The sequence below is a fragment of the Myotis brandtii genome, unplaced genomic scaffold (assembly GCF_000412655.1).
Source record: "Myotis brandtii unplaced genomic scaffold, ASM41265v1 scaffold57, whole genome shotgun sequence".
In the NCBI taxonomy this organism is placed as follows: Eukaryota; Metazoa; Chordata; class Mammalia; order Chiroptera; family Vespertilionidae; genus Myotis; species Myotis brandtii.
In genome coordinates, this window is record NW_005370133.1 from 824,832 (window position 1) to 847,371 (window position 22,540).

General features: G+C 51.6%; 1 protein-coding gene across 3 annotated transcripts in view; it reads right to left on the minus strand.

The window, feature by feature from the left end:
• GLIS1 (GLIS family zinc finger 1) overlaps positions 1–22,540 on the minus strand; it is a 236,541-nt gene that overhangs the window by 187,593 nt on the left and 26,408 nt on the right. Inside the window, exon 1 of one of the 3 annotated variants that reach the window (XM_014549790.1) lies at positions 15,050–15,070. The exons of the other annotated variants lie outside the window; for them this stretch is intronic. The gene's annotated coding sequence lies outside the window, so the exon portion shown is untranslated. Of the gene's footprint in view, positions 1–15,049; positions 15,071–22,540 lie in introns of those variants that run through there. 3 annotated transcript variants of the gene reach the window in all.

A 22,540-nucleotide genomic window follows, 5' to 3' on the forward strand; every position in this document is an offset into this window, starting at 1 on the left:
CCTGACCCTGAGTCACTGTATGTGGTCATTATCTCATACCCAGCTGCCTGACCCCTCAGCTGTGAGCTCTTCCAGACAGGCCTGGACTTGACTTATCTCTGGGTCCCCAGCATCCAGCACTGGCCAAAAGGAGCAGAAAACAGGAATCAAACAGCAGCTGGCCCAGCAAGCCTGAACCACGTGCTATAATGAAGGCATCAGGCAGGTGAGCCTCGCCCCTCAGCACCCACTCAGCACCGCGCTGCAGCATCTCCAGGGCCACGGGCAGAGATGGGCTGTCTGTCACGTCACACATACACCCAGCTCCAGCCCCCCATCAGCACCATGATGGGGAAGGGGCTGATCACCTCTGAAGGTCTGTGATGTAAGACGCAGCTGGGATAGCTTCAGCCAACCTCATGTGAGACATATCAGAGTCTCGTACCGGAAGCAAACATCAAGTGTCCTCTGCCTGAACTAACTGGCTAGAGACCCTGGATGCAGGCAGGACTCAACACAGCAAGTGCCTCTCAGCCTCCACCTCTATGTCTTAAAATGGACCCCATGAAACAAGTAAAGACTGCAGAGGAGCTTGCATTGCACACCGCTGCTCAGGGGGCCAGGACTGTCTCTTCTTCCCTTTGTCACCCAGTGAGGCAGGCAGGGCAGGGATGATTACCCCCTTTTCACCGCTAAGAAAATGAGAGGCAGAGGTGGCATGCTTGAGTTGGGCCGTAACAGGCAGAGATGCGGGGAAAGGGCATTCCGACAGAGGGAAAGGCGCCAGTATGAACAATCGCTGGTGACAGTGCCTGGCATGGACTGTCCAAGGGTGTGGCTGGAGCAAGAAGAATAATGAGGTGCCATTCTAACCACTTTGCTGTATTTAGACATTTAGTGACAACCCCTTCGGGTGGGTAGAATTATTTCCCCCTGTTCATAGATGAAACACAAAGATTAAGTACCTTTGCCAAGCTGCCCAGCAGGCAGCTGAAGGAACAGGGAGATGTAAACCCAGGCTCCAGGGCCCCGTTCTTTCTTAACCACCAGGCAACACTACCTCTCAAAAAGGAAGGGAGCCTGCGAAGCTGCCCATTCAGCGCCTGGCCCTTAATTCATATTTGATGAGCAAACAGTGGATGGATGAATGGAGAGTCTGGGCATCTCTCCCCACCTGTAATACTAGCTCCCGGGTCTGCTGGGACCACTAACCCCTCACAGCATAGCATGCTCATCCCAGCCAGGCTCTGGGCCTCACCAGTCACCAGCGGGGAGATTTTCCAGGGTTTCAAGGAACCCCGAGTAAGGCGCTCAGGGAGGCTTACTGGTCCTGCTCTGACCTCACCCTCTCTCTCTGGGCAGGACCCACTGTACCCTGACCATCCACACTATCAACAGACTTTCTCTCGCCGTCCTTTGTCTCCCTAGCTGTGGACCCCCTACTTCTGACTCCCCAGTCTGATTCCCGAGACCCACACCTGTCCAGTCCCCACCCAGCTCATAGATCCCCATATGCCCTCAATTTTACCATCAATCATGACCAGCTTCTAAACAAAGCTCTCCAAAAACTCACTCCCACCCCCCACCCCCAGGCCAGGGCCCCTCACCTCTGCCCCCGCTAGGGCCCGTCCTCTCCCTCTCCCTGCACCAGCTGCATCCCCACAGGAGTCAGGACCTAAATCCGTGTGCTCAGAGCCTGCTCCTTTGCCTTCTGTGCATGGACTCTTGTTTAAAATGCAGATTTCTGGCTCCACCCAGGACTCCTTGAGTCAGAATCACTGAAAATGAAGCCTGGGAAGACCCTTGGGACCAGGGTCCCAAATGCACACATTTGGAGGAGCTGAGTGCCCTGCTCACCCACACACCCCCCCTCGCCATCTCCCTGACCTTCACTGCTTTGCCAGCTTCTCTTCCCCCCCGCAACCCCCACACGGCTTTCTACCCCACTCGCCCCCCCACCTCCCAGTCTCCCCTCTAGCTTTTCCACTGGCCACTCCCTGCAGCCTCTCGGCCAGCATCAAATCATACCCTGGCTGAGCTCTGGACTTGCTAAAAAAGGGTCCTCATCTCTGCACAGCCCCACCTTACCAAGCTTACAGCTCCTCTAACTGGCCCGTCCTTTCACGGTCAATCCCAAACTCACTTCTCCCCCACCCCAATCCAGGGTCACACCCACCAGCATCACCAGATTCCCCATCGAACCAGCCCCACCCTGGGGGCTGGCCACTCTGAAGGCACAGAGATCACCTGCATCATGATTATTCTCAAGTCCCACATGGAAGGGGGCGAGGGATGAGGGCATGTCCATACCCACAACCTGATCCGGGGACACTATCTGGCAACCCCAGGTCTGCCTGCAGCCCACTGTTCCTCTCTCTTAAATACCTTACCCCCTCCAACTGCCTCCTTTCTTCTTAACATAAGCTTTCTTTTCCTTCTCATCCAACCTCTCTCCGCCCCCCCGCCCCAACTAAAGAAGGAAATAATTGAAAAGTCATTTTTTAAAATCCCATAGAACAATAAATCCCTTTTTGAGCTAACCACACCTCCTAATGAGGGTGACAGCCACTGCCAGATTAATCATCCCAGAGCCCGGCTCTATGCCATACCCTTACTCAAAAGCCCTCCATGGCTCCCCACTGCCTAAAGGACGAAAGTATTCAACAACCATAAAACAGCAAATGGTAGCCAATGTACTCAGGAGGTGTGGGAAAAGAATGGAGTAATAATGTGAGGAATGTAACAATAACAACAGAAATACCATCTAACAGTTATTGAGCACTTACTATGTACTTGACACATATTAACACTTCCATTACTTACATTACCTCACAAAGTTATAGTAACTCTCATCACAACCTGCCAAGTGGGTACAATTTTTGTCCCTAGGGTTGTGGTGAGGTATAGGGCTGAAAAGTTAAAGAACTGCAGGCTCTCCACCACCACCACCACCACCACCACCACCACCACCACCTTCGACTTTCCTTCTCCCCGCTGGGCTGGAACCACACACTGGCCAACAGGGAGAAGGAAAGCGGAAGGTGGGGGGCCTGGAGTTCTCTGACTTCTCCCCTGCAAGCCTGGTTCTCTGGACCAGCCCGGCCACCCTCAGAAACCCCGCAGCTCTTCCTGGACCCCTCTGCCTACTCGCCTGTGCTCTGGCTGGAGGTGCTCGATCTTTGCTGGCTGGACTGGCCCATTTGTCAGTAGCCCTGGGTTGGCTCTGGGGGCCTATCCTCCTCAGGAAGCAAGCTCAAAAGCCAAGCTCTGTTCTCTGCCTCCACCTCCCCTCTTTCTCAGAGAAGACACGTGCACAGCACTTTGTAGTGTGCAGACTGCTGCATCTGGACCTCCCATCAACCCAGGGAGATAAGCAGGGTAGGGTCCAACTCCATTTCACAGAGATGGAAATAACCGTGGTACTCGTTTTGTTACAGGCACTGTTTAATGATTTAATCTTCGCTAACCCCCTCGGAGACTATTATCATCCCTCTTTTACAGATGAGAAAACTGAGGCACAGAGAAGGGAAGTGACTTGCATGGCCCCATGTCAAGTCAGTGGCATTACTGACCAGGCAGGATTTGAACCCAGGTCTCCCTGGGGGCAGTCAGTTTCTGGAGCCACCACCATGGCCAACTTAACTTCAATAGGCCAGAGTAGTCAGACCCATTTTCCCTGCTGCTGTTCACCATTCAAAATCTTCTGAACACCCAGATACGTGATGCAGGCATTTGGCCACTCAGGATGGTTTTCAGCAGCCCCCAGGACCACAGCCCAAAACCACTCAGTCTGGTTCTAATATGTTCACCCCATTCAGGTCCCCCAGCATCTACACCCAGAGCTGCCCCCACAACCCAGCCTCTCACCCCCGCCCACTGATCCAAATTTCCATTCCTTCAGCAGCATGAGCTAAATGGGGAGGAAAGTCGTCTGATTATAAGCAGTCCTGGCCTCAAGATCACCAAGGGTGTGGGCGCCGTAGGCAGGCGCCATCTGTGGCATCGAGCAGACGGTGTAGGAGCAGCAAATACAGTAAGCCTTGGACTTGAAGGCCAGGCTCTACCACCATCACGCTGGGAGCTTCCTGAGCCTCCGTTTCCTCCCTTATCACCACTATCTTACCGAACTCTCCGTGCGGCTCAACGTGACAATGGGTGTGATATGCTTTGGACAAGAGACAATAGGGTTCCAACATTACTATCATTACTAATCAAACTGGAAAAGCTTTCCCTGAGCGTGCCAGGCCTGGTGGGAGGCACGGGGACACAGAGGAATAACAACACAGTCCTGGACCCCAAGATCTGCTGCCTGTTGGGAGAGACGGACAGTGAGCAAGTGATCACCACACACATGGGAGTTCAGTGCTGTGCAAAGGGATGCTCAGGGGCCTTTGGGGTCAAGGCAGGTCTCCTAGGGTTGGCCTTGAAATGAGTCTTGAATGATCAACAGGAGTTAGTCAAATAAAGAAGGGTGTGCGGACACTCTAGGCAGAGGAGTGTGGAGGAAAGCATGGGCATGGAAGGCATGTGGCACTTTCACAGTTAAGTGTAGCTGGGTGCTGGGGGAAGGGGTGACGAGAAGAGATGACATGCACATAGCACACAGTAGGTGCACAGAACATGGTCGTCCTCTTCCCATCACTGCACACCCCCCACAGACTCAGGTCCAAGCTTAGGACTCCACATTCCCCCTCTGCAAGCTGGCTGACCATGGGCTGGACCCTTTCTGCCTTCTCTCCTCCATGGGCTGGGTCCTACTATTCCAAGAGAGCCCCACTAACATGATTTTCGGGGCTCCAAACGGGGGCCAGCCCATTAATTAAGATCATGCTGAGGGGAGACCCATGAGGCAGGAGAGCCACCCAGGAAGAAAACCCAGGCTGGACAGATGCTGCCCCTGGACCTACCTCTTAATGGCTGTGTGGCCTTGGGCAAATCACTCCAGGGCTCAAAGCCTGGGTTTGAGGTAAAGGAAGTTACTGTAGACAGGTACACAAGGCTCTCAGCACAGCCCTGTACACACCTTAAGTGTTCAGCAATGGATACTAACTTCTTACAATCATAGTAAACTGAGGATAGCTCCAAAAATCCTGGTCACAGGATCCCTCAATCAGGATGCAATGTTGTGCAGGCAACAGCACTGATGCAGAGGGCGGCCAAAGTCATCAGGGCAGGGAGCGGGAGAGGGCAGCCTCGGTACAGGGCTGGCAATAAAGGTTGACTCACTATCTCCCCTGATCAGTGAAAGGGACCAGAGTCAGGTGGAAATTGGTTCCTAATCAGTCAGGGAAGGTGAGTCGATGAAAACGGGACAACCACCGTAGGCCCACATCTGTTTAACAAGCTCTCCGCGTGGTCCGCAGCAGCAGGGTCCGCTGCTCTCTGCTGGACATTAGCCCGGATCCCAGCTAGGTGACCACCCACCTGTAAAAGGGGGTGATAGCCTCCAATGTCCTCGTGAAAGATGTGTGCAAAAGACGAGCTGTAAGTGAAGTAAGGGGTGGAGTGCTAGAGGCAGTGGAGGTCCCAGAAGAGTCCCTGCAGGGCTGGGAGCTGAGGCCTTCCAGCCAGCAGAAGGTGGCCACAGGGCTCTGGGACCAGCAAATAAAGGCGGTTTTCCCCAGTGAGCTCATTCCTCCTAGTCCCCCAGAACTCTCCCCAGCCCCTGCCTAGGAAGCCTTTCCCGGGCCCCCAGGCGGATAAGGTGCCCACCCTGCCCACTCCTCACCATCACAGTTCACTCATCTGCCTTCATCCATCTCTCTGGGAGCTCCCTGAGGGCAGGGGCCTATCTAAGTCACGAGACTCTCGGTGCCAACATATGGCAGACATGGAGCCGGCATCAAGGAGTGAACTGCCCAGCGCTGAGAGGGGTCAGGCTGAGCGGGGCCTCTCCCCTCCACCTGGTTGCACAGGGAGGGGCTGGGGCTGGTCCTTTGAGCAGGGTCCCAGAAGGCAAGAGTTTGGAGCCTGGAGCCAGAACAAAGGAAGGTAATGGAACCCATTAACTGGCATTTATCAAGCACCTACTGAATACCAGGCTACTTGGTTTACTTGTGGTGTCTCATTGAGCCCTGGCCACTACCCCTAGAAATGAAAACTCCCCCTCTGTAAAACAGGAGATGAAGCAATGCAGCCAACTTCACCCATCTTAGAAGAGACTCCGGCTTGACCAGGTACAGGGTCCTTTCCTGGGGCGGGGGGTGGGGAGGGTGGACAGAGTGGGAGCTGACCCCATTGTCAAGTACAAGGATGTCTGAAATGCAAGTGTCCCCGGGGCTGCTCAGATCCCACCTTGTAACCCTGCTTTACAAGGTGGGACGATTCTAAGGGTTTTCCTCCCCTCGGGGAGCTGGGGAGCTCCAAGTGGCTAATGCTGTGCGCAGCAGAGCGTTGAATTTAATAAAACTAGAAGCAGCTAATGGCTAACAATAAAAAATAATATTTTTCCTTCAAGCAATTAAATTGTAATATAGAGCTCACTAATTCTTTCCTGTTCTTTCCCAAGGGATCTCAGATCAAGCACCAGGAGAAATAAATTATGTGTCGCTAGTCCCCGCTTGAAACCCAAGTTTTAAAGAATCTATGGGAGAAAAATTGCTTCCTTCATTAAGGCAGAAATCTCTGAGGATTTTTATAATGGCTTCATAATAAGTCACCTTTCTGCAAACACAGGATCCACGACCCACCCCCATCTTAAAGACTGATAAATTTACCCTATGCCCCTTCTCCAAAGAACAGCACCACTAAAAGCTGCCTGGGAACAAACGAAACTCCCCTGCTCCCCACCCCTCCTGGCCTGGCCCCAGGCCCTCCAACCTCATTTCTCTCCATTCCCTCCAGTACCCTTCCCTCCAGTCAAGCAGAACTCACTGCTGCTTCTCACGTGTGCCCTCTGCTTCCCCATACCTGGGCCTTTGCCCACGCTGATGGTGCTGCCTGGAGTCCCCTTCCCACCCGTGCTCCAAGGCCCACCTCCCCCACTAGCCTGGCCAGGTTCCCCAGCTGGAACCTGTCTCCCACTCGTACAACTCTCTGTCTCATGAGTGACAGCCTTCTGACCTTGAGTGATGGCCTCTCGGGAGAACCATCTCTGGCTGGAACAGAACACCTTCGGCATGGTATTGCCACGCAGCTCTTCTTTGTGCGCCCCTGCACTGTGCCTAGCGTGGTGCCCAGGGTTTTACAGGAGGTGGATCCAGGTTAATTAGGTCAACTAATAATTGAACTCAGTAACTCCTGAGCCCTACTTTCCCCAAGACTGCGAAAGAGAGCTGGGCGAAAGCAGGGCATAAACCTTCTGGACACTAACCAGGTAATGGGGAAGACAGTCACACATCACACAACCTGAGAATGACGCACTGGTGGGTTATGTAAGAAAACTGGGGGGAAAGACAACGCCTAAAGCCTTACAACTGTTCCCCCTGTCTACTGGGCAGAGTTCAGGCTTCCTTAGCTTGACATTCAAGGTTACCCTTTGTGAGAAGGTCACCAGCTTTGTCAACCCATTCTCCACCTTCACTTCCTACTCTACTCGCCTAACACATGCAATTGCTCCCCACCACTCTGCCTAAGGAACTCCTATTCATCCTTCAAAACACAGTCCAGTATTGCCTTTTTTACTGCCCCTCCTCTGGGCAGCCACTGTCTGTGCTTGAGAACTCCCTTGCCCAGGCTGTGAGCATTCCTGGGGTAGGCTCAGAGGATTGGACCCATTCCCAGAAGAGGGCTTGGCCGTACAAAGGGTTGAGTGTCAGTGGAGCTGAAGGAGAAACAGTTCTGCTGGAAGGACCTACCCTCGTCCACACCTCTTGCACAGCCCAGCTAACTTTGTTTAGCACTTACTCTGTGCCGGACACTGTGTTCTAAGTGCTTTTCCATGTTATCGCCTCACTTCATCCTAACAACAACCTATGAGGTAGGTGCTACTATTATTATTTCACAGATGAGGGAATGGAGGCACAGAGAGGTTAAGAAACTTGCTGAGGTCACAGAGCCCATCAGAGGTGGAGCTGGGCTCAAACCCAGTGATTCTAACCACAACAGTCAATGCACCTCTCTGAAATACATAGGCCTATGGGATGGGGCCAGACCAGAGTTATTCTAGCAACCAAACCCCTTACTCTTTCCATTTGAAAACCTCCCTGTCTCCATGTCCATTTTCTGACGTCTGTCCTCCTCTGTCCCAGAGAGGCCTCTGTGCTACTCAGGCCAACATTCCAAGGGCTCCCCACCCCACCACCCCAGACCAGACAGCAAACAAACAGGACACGATGAAAGGACCGACCAGAAAATCCCATAAACTCTCCCGGAACATGCCCCTCCCTCCATTCCGGTACGGATGTGTGAGCTGGGGGAGATGTCTGGGCTGGGGAGGACAACCTCAGCCCACAGCTCTGAAGACAAAGGCAACAGGCAACAGTCCCTTGAGACACGCACCAGAGGGTGACTCGGAAGGAGTTCCAGACAGTGATTTTCCATTGGAGACTCTCGAGTCCTGATGTCACGGAGCAGGGATAGGAGCCAACTGGACTCGTGCTTCTAGGTCTCCTCATCTCCCCAAGGCCCGCCACTGGCCAGAGCCAGTGAGGTTTCTGTTACCCAAGGTTCTCCCTTACTTAGGGTCCGACATCACTGAAAGGCAAGGTCATGAGCTGTCTGCGGGCTGTCCTCCCCTCCCACATCTGAGCACACACGGCTGCCTGTGGGCACTGGCCCCGCTTCCTCTTCTCCTCCTCCTGGCTTCATTCAGTGATGAGACACTTGTAAGCCCAGAACACCAGCCCCTGGGGTCAAGCCCAGGGACCTCTGCGAGGCGGTTGCCACTTGGGTACAGGCAGACAGATGCTGCTGCCGGTAACTTCTTGAAAAGGCCACATGGAAAGCTTCCCAGCCAGGAGCGCCCTCTGCACCTGCTGTCATCCGCACAGCGCTGTTCACACACACTTCGTCCACATTTCCCTGCAGGGCTTACCCATCACTTCCATTCCATAAACACCCAGTCTCTTCTGCAGGCACGCCATTTCAGTCCACAAGCCCCTCGACCTAGATTACCTTATCTCACCCTTGGCACAGCCCTTTGTGGGCGGCATCTCAGTCTCATTCTACGGAGGAGGAAAACAGCTCAGAGAGTGAAGTGACTCGCCCAAGGTCCCACAACTACTAATGACCATCACAGTCATAGAAGGAGCCACCTACCAGTAACAGCAGGTGTGCTTACCACATGCCAAGCACTGCGCTGCAAGCTGTACAGTCATTATTGTTTTTAATGCCTTGTCTTCGTCAGCTTGGGCTGCCACAACAAACTGCCGTAGACTGAGGGTCTTAAACAGACATTTATTTCTCACAGTTCTGGAGGCTGGAAAACTGAGATCAGGGTGGCACATGGTCAGTTTCTGGTGAGGGCTCTCTTCCTGGTTTGTAGATGGCCGCCTTCTCAATGTGTCCCCATATAGCAGAGAAAGAGAGAAAGGGAGAGCTCTCTGGTGTCTCTTCTTATTGGGGCACTAATTTCATTATGAGGCCCCCACACTCATGACCCCATCTAAACCTAATTATGTCCCAAGGGCCCCATCTCCAACCAAATACCAGCGCACTAAGGATAGGGCTTCAACATATGAATGGGGAAGGAGGAGACAATTCAGTCCATAGCATGCCTGTCACAACCTGTGTCTACTAAAGATGACACTGAAGCACAGAGAGGTTGAGTGATCTGCAAAGGTCACTCAGCTAGAAGGAGAAGAGCTGGGGTTCAAATCCAGGCCCCCTGACTTATAGCCATGACTCTGAGCTGGGCTGCCTCTGCCAGGTAATGGCAGAACCCAGCTACACATTCAGCCAGCCCTGGGCTCCACTACCCCAAACATTCTGGAACACCTACAGTGTGCAAGGCACTCAACCTGGAGGAACTAATGCATCATGGAGAAATCAGATGCTTCTGTTCTGGGTACCCATCCCAGGCCCCTGCCTGCCCTCATTCCCCCTCACAACAGTCCTACACCACATTTTCAGGTAAGAAAACTGAAACCCAGGGGAAGAAGTGGGAGTGGGAGAATGCAAGGCTCAGCAGCTGCAACGCTCCTGAGATATTGCCTCTGAAGCGTTAATTCATGGCCCCAGACAGCCTGGCTCAGAGGAACAGGACAGAGAAGCTCATGCACAAAGGCTTGGCTACACCGGGTGTTGCTGCCTGAAGCACAGAAGGGGTGCACATCTCCAGAGGAGGTCGAGGGGTCCGATCGGGCAGGGCTTTCATTTTCCTTAATTTTTTAAATTGACACATAATTCCTATACCATAAGAATCACCCTTTTAAAGTATACTATTTAGTGGTTGTTAGTATATTCTCAGAGCTCTGCACCTATTGCCACTACCTAATTACAGAACACTTTCTTTTCTTTTTTTTTTTACATTTGATTTATTGATTTGAGAGAGAGAGAAAGAGAAACATCGATTTGTTGGTCCAGTCATTGATGCATTCATTGGTTGCTTCTTGTATGTGCCCTGACCAGAGACCAAACCCGCAACCTTGGCACATCAGGATGACGCTCTAACCAACTGAGCTACCTGGCCAGGGCATTACAGAACATTTTCATCGGCCCCAAAATAAACCCCATATCTATTAGCAATCATTCTCTATTTCCCCCTCCCCCCAGCCCCTGGCAACCACTAACCTACTTCCTCTCTCTACAGAGTTGCCTATTCTGGGCATTTCATACAAATGGAATCATGCAATAGGTGGCCTTCTGTATCAGGCTTCTTTCACTTAGCATAGTATTTTTAAGGTTCAGCCATGTTGTAACATATATCAGTATTTCATTACTTTTTATGACTGAATAATATTCCATTGTGTGGATAAACTATATTTTTGTTTATCCATTCATCAAGTTATGGACATTTTGGGTTGTGTCCACTTTGGGGCTATGATGAATAATATTGCTATTAACATTTATGTACAAGTTTTGCACAGATGTATGTTTTCAGTTCTCCTGGGTATCAACCTAGGAGTGGAATTGCTGGGTCCTACGGTAACTTTATGATTAAGCTTTTGAGGAACTGCCAGACTGTTTCCATAACAGCTGCACCATTTTACATCCCACCAATAGTATATGAGGATTCTAGTTTCCCCACATCCTCACCGACACTTGTTGTCTGTCTTTTTTATTGTCGCCATCCTAGGGGGCGTGCTGTGGCACCTCACTGGGGTTTTGGCAGGGTTTTGAACTCCTGACTGGGATAGTCTTCTTCTCCCATAAAGAAGAACTTTGGTCCCTGCAATAGAGGACTGGATAAAGAAGATGTGGTACATATACACAATGGCATACTACTCAGCCATAAGAAAGGATGAAATACTGCCATTTGCAACAACATGGATGGGCCTTGAGAACATTACGTTGAGATAAGTCACTCAAAAAAAAGCTAAGACCCATATGATTTCCCTCATACGTGGAATATAATACTGAAATTCGTAAACACAAACAGCAGTGTGGTGATTGCAAGAGAAAAGGGGGTGGAGGGAGAAGGGGTCCTAATACATGGTACAGGAGAAGACTTGACTTTGGGCAGTAGGCATACGGTATAATATACAGATCTTGTAACATAGAAACCCACACCTGAAACCAGTATGATCATGTTGACCAATGTCACCCCGATAAATTTAATTTTAAAAATAAATAAAGAACACAGAAAAAAATGAAGAAGAGGAACTCTGGGATTTGAAGCCTCTAGAGCTTACAGTCGGCTCTACCTCTGCCCCTTCTGTCCCACACCCTCCTCTCCTGTCAAGAGGAACACTTACTGAGAGCACTCGTCATATGTCGGGCACTGTCCTAAGCCCTGTTATTATCCCCATTTTATGAGTGCAGAAACTGAGGCACAGAAAGAAGTGATTGCCCCAAGCTGGTAAGTGGTGGACTTGGGGTTCAAAGCATGGAGTCTGGCTCCAAATCCTGGCTCTTAACCATCAGAATCTTCTGCCTGAGTCAAAAAAGAGAATGCTGGGAACACACTTTGTTTGAAAACTAAAGACTGCACGACCATTAGCCACTATACTGCTATCAGAAATCCCAGCTTCCTCCACGATCAGCCCAGTGCCCCACCCGTGGCACAACGCCCAGCAAACAGTAAGCACTTAATAAATGTTTATAGGAGGCAGGCAGGCGGGCTTCACATATTTCTCCCTCCCTGCATTTGCTCACATTAGTGACTTCTACCTCAAATTCCTTTCCACACTTTCCATCAGGGGCAGTTGGGCAGTACAGGGTCCGGATGGGGCTGGGGCTGGGGCTGGAGCTGAAGTCCAGTCCTGGCTCCAAGGTCAGTGTGTCTCCGCAGCCAGGCACCCCCTCCAGGAGGATGCCAAGGCTCTTTCCTGGCCTGTAAAATGGGGATAATAATAGTACCACTTCATAGGGCTGAGTTAATAGAAAAGAAGAGCTTAGAGTGCCAGGTGTGGAATGAGTGTACAGTAAACATCAGCTCCGTGAGGGGAGCCTTCCCCTTGCATCTGTCCCCTTGCCCAAAAGTGAGGAACCATAGATCTGTGGCCTGTGGCATGGGGTAGCAGGGCTTCCTGGCTGGGGTAGAAACAGGGGAGAGAGATGGCTGACCCTGAGCCACCCAGCTGTGGGCCTGAGTTACACTCACAGCCCAGGCCCAGGGCACTCCTGCTGGCAATCCCAGGTAGCAAGGGTGCAAGGTGGGGCTGTTCTCCAGCTTAGGGGTGACTGCCACTAGGCAGTCTGCCCCAAAACTTAACCCAGCCCAATCAATGAGGAACAATTGTGCCAGTAAGGGACCGCCTGCCTTGGGAGTCAGCCACAGAAGATTCTCGCCACGTTCTCTGCACGGCCATAAAATCCTAAGCCAAGAGCCACCCTGGCCAGTCTGCTAAACCTCCCACAACCTCGCGATCCTGTCCTCAGAAGCCCGGCCTGTCCACAGGGCTGATGGGAGAAAGTGGCCTTGGAGACCACGACAGCTTATCCCCTTGTGGGGGTGCTCCTACTGCCGAAAGGGTAGCATGGCCTCGAGGCTCTTGTCCTTTAACAGACTTCTGGCTTCCAAATCATCTGGACCCAGACTCGAGCCCCTGTTTGCCACTCACAAACGCCAGCAAACGACTTTACCTGTAAGCCTCAGTCATATTCAATGTAAGTGTAATTCCATCCCTTGCTGGCAGGGTCCTCATGGGAGCTGATGTTTACTGTGCACTACCTTATGCCTGGCCCTGTTCCAGGCTCTTTCTAGGCACTTCTTTCCCTTTACTGTCACCACCGCCCTTTGAAGCAGGCACTGTCATTATCCCCATGTTACAGAGGAGGGAACAAGACAGAGAGATGTACAGGAGATACCTATACAGGGTACCTGGCCCCGCCCCCAGCATCCAGAGCTGCTGAAAAGCATGAGCCCTCCATCCCCTGAGTAGACGGGCACAGGGCTGAGGGTCTCTGAGAGTAACAGGACAGCCTTTGTCCCAGGGTCCAAGGAGCAAACTGATCCCCACACAGCTCTTAACACAAACCTCCCAGCCCAAGGCTGTTGGAGCCTGGGGAGGTGCGCTGGACTCCGCCTGCCCGGGAATGGGAGGCTTTCCAGCTCCACGCTGGTCAAAGGAGGTGCTGGATGGCCATTCACTGCCACAGACCCTCTGTGGTCTCACAATTCTATAACCTCAGCCCGGGAGACATAGAGCAGGGCAAAGCACTCCAGATCCCTCCACAACCCAAACCGCACACATTAAGCCTCTTAGATTTTCCGATTTTAATCAAGCCTAGCCCCAAGCCACATTCTCCAATAAGGGGGGATTTGTTTAGCTTGTTCTGAGAATCAGTGTTACCTACTAAAGAAACAAACCCTCTCCCTCAGTCCCACTTGTGCTTTTAAGACTCTATGTGGCCTTTAAAAAGCCTCTCTCCATGGGAAGAGACGTTTGCTCACAGCTGAGGCTGCAGAACACGGGGCCTTCTCCCAGGACACCTTGCTCCTAACAGCACCCGCCTGACAGCACTTTTAACTGGGTCCCACCTGCTCACTGTCCCTTTTAATCCCTTGTAACTCATTTGTGGCAGGGATGAAGCGGGTATTATCAATCCTGACTTATTGATGGAGAAATCAGGGCACAGAGAGGGAAAGCAACCAACTTGCTCAAGAACACACAGAGCAGTGGTAGGGCCATTCCCTTGTTCATTCAGAGTTTTTAATTCAGTGGACCCCCCCATCTTGCACCACTCATCCACACCACCCTCAGCCCAAGTGAGTAGAGAAACGGTAGCGAAAAGCAGGGAGGGGAAAAGAAGGGCAAAGAGGGGCAGGGGGAGCATTCACTGAAGACAGAGAGAGCTAGAGGAGCCTCCTGCCTCATGAGCCATTCTGACTCCAGGAATCTAGGGTTTTTCGGAGAGTGGGGCATCAGGGCAGGGGCAGAGCAGGCCTGACCTGCAGTGGGACAGACTTCAGTTCAAATCCTGGCTCTGTGGAACCTAGTAGCCCCCAAATCTTGAGCAAGTCACCTCCCCTCCAAGTACTGCCTCACAAGGAGAAAGCTGACAGCCACCCCAGAGGAGTGCTGAGGGTCAAGGAGGCCATGCTCTCTGGAACCTTCCACAGAAGCCTGATCACAGCTACCATCACTGCATGTGCGTGGTATGCAGCCTCCCAGGTGCTTTCACATGCACCACCTCCTGGGAGGCAGAAAAGGGGTTCTCTTCCCCATTTTACAGATGAGTAAAGGGAGGCCAGGGGAGAGAAAATAAGCAGGGGGACATGAACTCACACCCACTCCCAACGGGCACCTAATGGGACACCAGGCAACAAATGAAGGAGGCCTTTTGTTCTTGGGGCTTTCTTAGGCCCTTTGCTGCCTCCTGGGAAAATCTGGCAGATTCTAGCTCGTATGGGTCCCAGTCCAGAACCTTCACATCTGCTACAGCATCTGACTCCCATGGCAGTACTTTATCATATGAGGACACCAAGGCCCAGAAGAAGAGCCACCTGCCCAAGGTACCAGCTGGCAAGTGGCAGAGCCAAGGGGTGCGTCCAAGCTGGCTGACTCCAAAGCCAGTTCCCCATTACCTCACAGAATCGGCCTGACCCCTGCCACCCGATGAAAATCAGATGTCCATCTCCAGGGAATGGCCGCTGATGGTCAGTAAAGGCTCTTACACACAGAGGAAGCCAATGTTTCCAAAAGCAAGCTTTTCCATTCAGGGAGGTGGAGGGGAGAGGCATCTTTCCTGCTCTTCTTTGTCCATCTCTGCTCCCATAATGCTGCTAAGCAAGTTAGAGGTCCTAAAGAGAAATTTTTTTTAATTTATTTATTTATTTTTTATTGCTTAAAGTATTACAAAGAGTATTACATATGTCTCCTTTTTTTTTTTCCCCGCCCTTGACAATCCCCGGCCTCCCCTACCCCCCAGTGTCTTATGTCCATTGGTTATGCTTATATGCATGCATACAAGTCCTTCGGTTGATCTCTAAAGAGAAATTTTAAACATAAAAAAAATAATCCAACTTGTTCTCATTAGTTCTCAGGTCACCTGCCACCAGGTGTCCAGAAAAAGGAAAGAAAGGGGGTCTTCTGGTTATGCTCAGTCCCATGGGTCAACAGCACACCCAGGCCCCTTCTGAGACAACGGGGGGCAAATGTAGGGAAGGAGAGGGAGGAGGATGGAGAAGAGGAGGGAGGGAGGGAAAGAGAGAGAGGGGGGGAGAGAGACATCGATTGGTTGCCTCCCACACATGCCCCGACCAAGAATCATTCCATCCCAAGCTGTTTCCACTTTTTATATTTACCCAAATCCTTTAATTGACCTCCATGGAAAGACTCCCGATTAGGCTAATCCTGCCTACCGAGCTTTCCCATTAATGCTCCCAGGGAGTCTGAGGAAGGCCTAGGGAATACCCCACATCCTGGTGCAGGAGTCAGCAGGCCGCCCTCACTGGCCATCTGCTGGCCAGCACAGCCCCACCAGGGCAGCCCGAGCAGCATCGGGAAAGGATTTGGAAGCTCAAGACCTGGGTTCTGGATGCCACCCACTACAGGCAAGTCACTCCGCCTCTCTGTGCCTCCGTTTCCTAAGGACTAGAACGCTGGCTCGTGTACTATGGAGCAAGGGTAATAAAAGACGTCAGCATTATCCCTATTTTCCAGGTGAAGGAACCAAGACTTAATGAGGTTAAGTCACTTGCCCAGAGTCACAGACAGGGAATGGCAGAGCCAGTCAGGACCTGAGAGTCTCCCTGCGGTTTGAATCAACCTTCCTAACCCCACGCCACTCTGACTCCCCTTCCAGAAGGTAACAACTTCAGGTTGTTGAGAAGTTCAGCTGGACTCTGTAGAAAAGCACTTAGGTGACAGAGCCTGGCACACAGTAGGTGCTCTAAAAAGGAGATTTTTTCCCCTTGCCTCGTCCCCAGGCATTTGAGAGTAAGAAGGGCTTTCTCTTCGTGTCCCTCTTTTCAGACTTCTCTGCAGCCTCGGTCCAGTGACCAGTGGGTCCCATGCAAGCCAAGGGATGGCCTGCCACCGTCCGCAGTTCTGCAGCCAGCGTGGGGCAGCTCCACCATCAAGGCCCCACGAGGGGCTGCCTCCTTCTCTCTGAACCTGGCCTTTCAAAGGGCCTTTCATTTATCGGGCTTTAATGTCTCACATGATTTAATCGGAAACACGTGCCTTGTAAATATCGTCTGTCATGTTCCATTAGGTTCACAGGGAAAAGTACAAGTCAATAAACAAAGGTTGTAGCATAAATCTACCTTGAACACATAATACCTCAAATAAGAAAATCAAAACATGTGTGGCCTCTGACCTGGGGAGTTTCACGAGCAGGAACGCTGGGTATAGTCGGGAACATTTCTAAATGTTCATAATTAATCGGGAGGCTGAAGCTGGTCCTGTTTGCATAGTGTGAGGGCATGCAGAGCCCTTCAACAAAAGAGTCTGCCCTGCAGCACCTGTTAAATCACAAAGCATGCCTAACTGGACCGAAAACGGGCTCTCTCCACACTCGGCGAGCCCAAGCAGCTTGTTTTTAAAAGAGGAGGCATTTCCCCCATCTTCCTCATATGGAAGAGGCAGGAGTGGGGGTATGATAAAAGCTCTCCCTCTTCCTTTAAGTCCCCTTCTTCCCTCGGGCTGTTTAGAAGGCCCTGAAACAGAGGCAGGAAAGAGGATAAGGATGTCCGAGGAGTCAGGCAGCCTTGGGTTCAAGACCCAGCTCTGCTGTTTAGGACTTAGTGGCTGCTGCCAGAGTCTTGTCTGACCCTCATTTAAAAGGAAAACAGTTAATTACAGTACGTTCTGTTCCAATGTTCCTGCTACTAAAGATGTCAAAACCCTTTATTGAGTTTTTTTCCTAAAAAAGAAATAAAAATGAGCATTTGTCATTTTAGGTGGACAAAGATAGGGCTCATGTGAGCCTAATACATACCCTGCTCAGGACTGGTGCTTTCAGACACACCCTTCCACCCACCACCAGAGAAGCTTTCCCCAGAACTGTGAAAGGAAAGCAAAGGCTGAAGGCAGCTTGATAGAATGGGAACATTCAGTTTTCTCATCTGCAAAATGGGAATATCACCTCCTCCTTCACAGGACTGTTATTCAAAATGGTATATTCAAGAATGCCACTATAAAACATGACACAAACATGCCTCCCCTTTTATTTATTTTTTTAAATATATTTTATTGATTTTTTTACAGAGAGGAAGGGAGAAGGATAGAGAGTTAGCAACATCGACGAGAGAGAAACATCGATCAGCTGCCTCCTGCACACCCCCCACTGGGGATGTGCCCGCAACCAAGGTACATGCCCTTGACCGGAATCGAACCTGGGACCCTTGAGTCCGCAGGCTGATGCTCTATCCACTGAGCCAAACCGGTTACGGCTATGCCTCCCCTTTTAAATTCACAGAATTTAGAGTCACAGCCCAGGAGACTTTACAGCTCATCTAATCCAATTCCCTCATTTTGTGGTTCAGGGACAAGGGCTCAGAGTGTGCAAGGGACCAGCTTCACCCAGCAAGTTCGGAGCAAGACCAATACTGGACCCAGGCATTGGGATGGCACTCAGGGTGAGAAGACACTTTGCACACTTCAGCAGGTCGCCTGGTACTGTGACCTCCTAGGCTGAATCCTGGCTTCCCTTCCCCAGGAAGTCCTCCTTGGCTGCCCCTCTGACCATCTGCCGTCCTTGTGTATAAGTGCACTCCAGTTTGGAACACAAAGGGAGTGTTATCTCTGCCCAGACCTGTCTCACCTCCAACTAGACTGGAAGCTCCCTGAGGGAGCCTAGCACACAGAGACACATTCCATAATCTCTGCTTGTTTACTAGTTACTGTCTGTCTCCCCACTAGAATGTAAACTCCATGAGGTCAAGGATATCTGTCTTGTTCACCACAGTATCTCAAGTGTCTAGAAAAGTGTCAGGTACACAGCAGGCAGGCAGTAACTGTTGGGTATACGAATTTGTTGAAATGAGAGTAGGATCCCTATCTTATGCTTCTGTGTATTACAGAATATCAGAGATTTAAAATCAAGTGCCAGTACCTCAACTACCCCAGGTCATATAGCAGGCTAGTATTCCTGCCTCATACATATTGTGATCTTAAAATATACATTATTTGTTGATGGTGTGGGTAGTTGGGTAGTCAAATAGGTAGTAGGGTAGTTGGGTGATTCCTGGCAGTTAGATGGCTTCGTGGTTGGTTATATAGGGGGGTGAGTGGGTGGGTAAGTGAGTGAGTGTATAGACGGGTAGGTGGATGGACACATAATGGATAAATGGGTGCAATGGGTAGATGGACAAGTAAGTAGAAGGGAAAGACTCATTCAGATTTACTCTCTGATCTGATTCATCTTGAAAGGAGAGTCAGTGTTTATGGCCCTCCTTGACGTCAAAGACAGAAAGCCACACCCACCTCCAATGAACCCTCACACACAGGCAGCTCTGACTCATCTCAGTGTCATCTAGCAAGAGCAGGCGATATGATGGGGCCTGGTGAATATTGGCTGATGGGTGACAGGGTGGATGGATGAAAATACCAGTGGGTGCTCATCAAATGGGCATGAAGATGGGGCTGGGACTGGATGGGCTAAAGAACGGTGGACATCTGGATGAGTGAAAGCCTTGCTGTTGAGGGTGGGGGATGCTATGTGGCCTGATGTGGAGGCACAAAAGAGTACCCCAGAGATACAGATGGGCAGAAGTCCTTGGACAGAAGAACAGGAAAGTTGGGTGGGGAAGCACAAGGCACAAGAGATCTTTATCTATGTCATAGTTTTCCCTAGGATGGCACATCCCTTCATCCAAGCCTAAAGGAATGGGGAGACACTGACAGTCCACAAGCTGCAAGTCCCACTGGGTCTGCCCAGTCCACTCAGATGAGGGCTCCTTCCTCATGAGGATCCAGGGTCCTAGGAGCTGCCCTATGCTCAATCAGACTCCCAAATGCCATCCCTCTCCATCTCCAGGGCCTGAGGGCATCTCCCCTACTAGAGTGTGCATGAAATAAACGGCCCCCAGCCTTTACATCTCACGTGTAGGAGTTACATGCGGCTGCAGAGCTGGCACTGACACTGTGAGAGGAGCTGTGCCCTACGGCAGCCCCGAGCATGCAACCCTCAGTCCTCACGCACGGTGCTTCATCTAATCTTCACAGCAAGCCCGAGAGGCAGGCGGTCCTAGTCAGATGAAGAAACCGAGGCTCAAAGAGGTGAGGGCTCTGCCCAAGGTCACAGAGTGAGAGGACCAGTCTGGCTGACTCGGAATCACTGCTCTGTTACCTGTCCCTTCCTTCGAGGCTCGGTATCATTCCTCACGGGGATGAGGCCACCTACTTCACAGGGAGGGTGAGGTGTTCTAAACAAGCTCTCCTCTACCAGCAAGTGCCTATACCCATCTGCCTGCGGGCCCCTGGGATGAACCTCCTGAACTCATCCTGCAGGATCCCCATCCCGGGTGGCTGTGGAGCTCCAACACGGTGCCGGTCACGCTCGTGCAAATGCGGTGCCTCCCTGCAGACCCCCAGCACATGTGGAAAGCCAGTGCCAAGCACCCTCCCACGCATGTGAATGTTCCTAAACAGAGTAATTAGAGTGGTGTTTAGGTAACTTTGACACAGGCTCCCTAATCAGAATCACATGTGGGATGGAGTCAGCCATGGTGGCTGAGCTGGAGGGGGCTGGTCAGTCTCCTCCCCTAACACAACTGCCACCCCTTCTGCCTTCTTTAAGCCACGTCTCTCTGACTACATACCCCCTACCTCCCACCTCAGGACTGAAACTACCCACGCCCTATTACAGACCGACAGGAAAATACTTGTGGGACCAACGCCAAGCCACCCACCAGCAGCTCTGCCATCACAGCACGACCTATACACAGCCAGACTCGGGATGGCCCAAGACCCTCTCTAGCACTGCCGTGGAACCCACAGGCGAGAAGACTAAGAAGGAACCTGCTCACCCAAAACCATTCAACGAGTTTAGTGATCACGGCACCAGGGTAATCTTCCAAACACCTGGTCTGACCAGGGCCTTCCCCTGCTCAAAAGCCTCCCGTGGCTTCCCATCACCTGTAGGTTAAAGCTGGCGTTTCTCTGCCTGTCCCCAGTGGGCAGAGCACAGCGTCCCTGGAATCAGCCAAATGTAAGTTCTGAGCTCAGCTCTGTTCTCAAGGCACTTGTCCTTGGGCAAGTGACTTTACCTCTCAGCCTTAGTTCCCTGTCTGGTAAATGCACATCACAATAAGGAAATTACCTATTTCATCAGCCCAATGGGAAGCGACTGGTTCCATGCACGGCCCACAGTGTGACCTTAATAAGTACCTGGCATTCTTCTCATGAGCAAACACACTGCCAAAAGAGCACCCCCTGTGGGATCAGAGAGCCATGTTTCTCAGTCCCATCCCCCCTTTATTCGCTGTGTGACCTTATGCACTATCACACTTAGGGTCTCTGAACTTCAGCTTCGCCATTCAGCTCATGAGAAGACAAGGCCTGATGGTCCCAAAAGGTCTTTGCTGACAAGGTGGCTCGTGGGTCTATGGGTCTGGCAGGCCATGGGAAGTATCAGGCAGGGCCCCAGATCCGTTCTCGTCCTTAGCGGGTCATTCTCAGTCCAGCACAGTTTGAGTTCAATCTTTCTTTCTAGCCTCATTCCAGCCACTTCCAGCCACATCACTGCTCCTGCAACACCAAATTCCTCCCCATGGACCAATCCAGTCTTTGCCTAGACCCGTGCCTCTCCAGCTTTGGTGTGCACAAGCATCGCCTGGGAATCTTGTTAAAAAGCAGATTCTGGTACAGTAGAACCGGGTGGGGCTGACAGTCTGTATGTCTGACAGGCCCCCGGGAGATGCTTATGCTGCTGGTCTGCAAACCACACTTTGAATACCGAGGGCCTAGAATGCCTTCTTCCTGTTCACCTAGTAAAGGGTGTCCCCATCCTTCAAAGCCTCTTCTCTGGTGTGTGTAGCTGACCATCACCAGCCCAGTGCTGCTCACAACAAGCAGTTTACGGGTCCCTGTTCCTACCAAGAGCCCCTGAGGGCGTGGCAGTGTCCCAGTGCCCAGCACAGAAGTTGTGCAGAGGGAGGGTCAGTGAGCATCCCTTAGCTGTGAGGTCAGATCTGTCCCCAGGGGCCAGCAGCCAGGATGGCCCACAGAAGCCTGCCTTTCCCCTGCCCCCAGGACTGGGCCCCATGAGGCTTCACCTGGTTCTATCAGGGCTCTGCTTCTAGGCAGCTCAGGTGCAGGGAAGAGCCACCGGGACCATGGGTTGCCACATAGGTTCTTTTTCAACACAACCTCAAAAGTGGCACTTGTCAGAAACAGTAGGTAGTGGGGCCTAAATGTCAATATGGACCCAAAAGGCAGAAACAGAGAAGGAAGAAAAAAACACAGAGAAAAATAAAATGAGGCAAAGAGAAGCCTAGATAGAAAGACATGGAAAGCTCCAGAGGGGATGAAAGAGAAAGCGAGCAATAGAGAGAGTCTAAAGAGAGACACCAAGAGGAGAGAAACAGATGGCAACAGACAGAAGTGACCAGGTATAGAGAGAGCACCAGCCAGAGGACAAGGGAGAGAGACACAGGGTAGAAAGGACTGGAAAAAAAAACACGCACAACTAAAAGAGAGCACAAGCCAGGGGACAAGGGAGATAGATGGAAGAGAAGTGGGGAGAAGGAAAGGGGAGAAAGGACGGCCCCCAAGATAGCAGCCAACTCATCCCGAAAGGCACTCACCACAGGATGGATGACAGCCTCACCCCAAAATGTCACCCTGGTCCCCTGAGGGCCTTGGCCTCTTCTTGCCACGCCTGTCACCTCCATCCCTGGCTTGGGGGTATGTGGCTGGACAAGGCAAGTCCTAAGCCCTTTTCTCCACTTCCCTCCACCTTCCCCAACCCTCCCCCTCACCCATAAAGTTACTAAATGAAGAAATATAAGAGCCCTGGCCAGTGTGGCTCAGTTGGTTGGGCATCATCCCCGTATACCAAAAGGTGGTGGGGTTCAATTCCCAGTCAGGGCACATAACCACATCGATGTTTCTCTCCCCCCCCCTCCCCA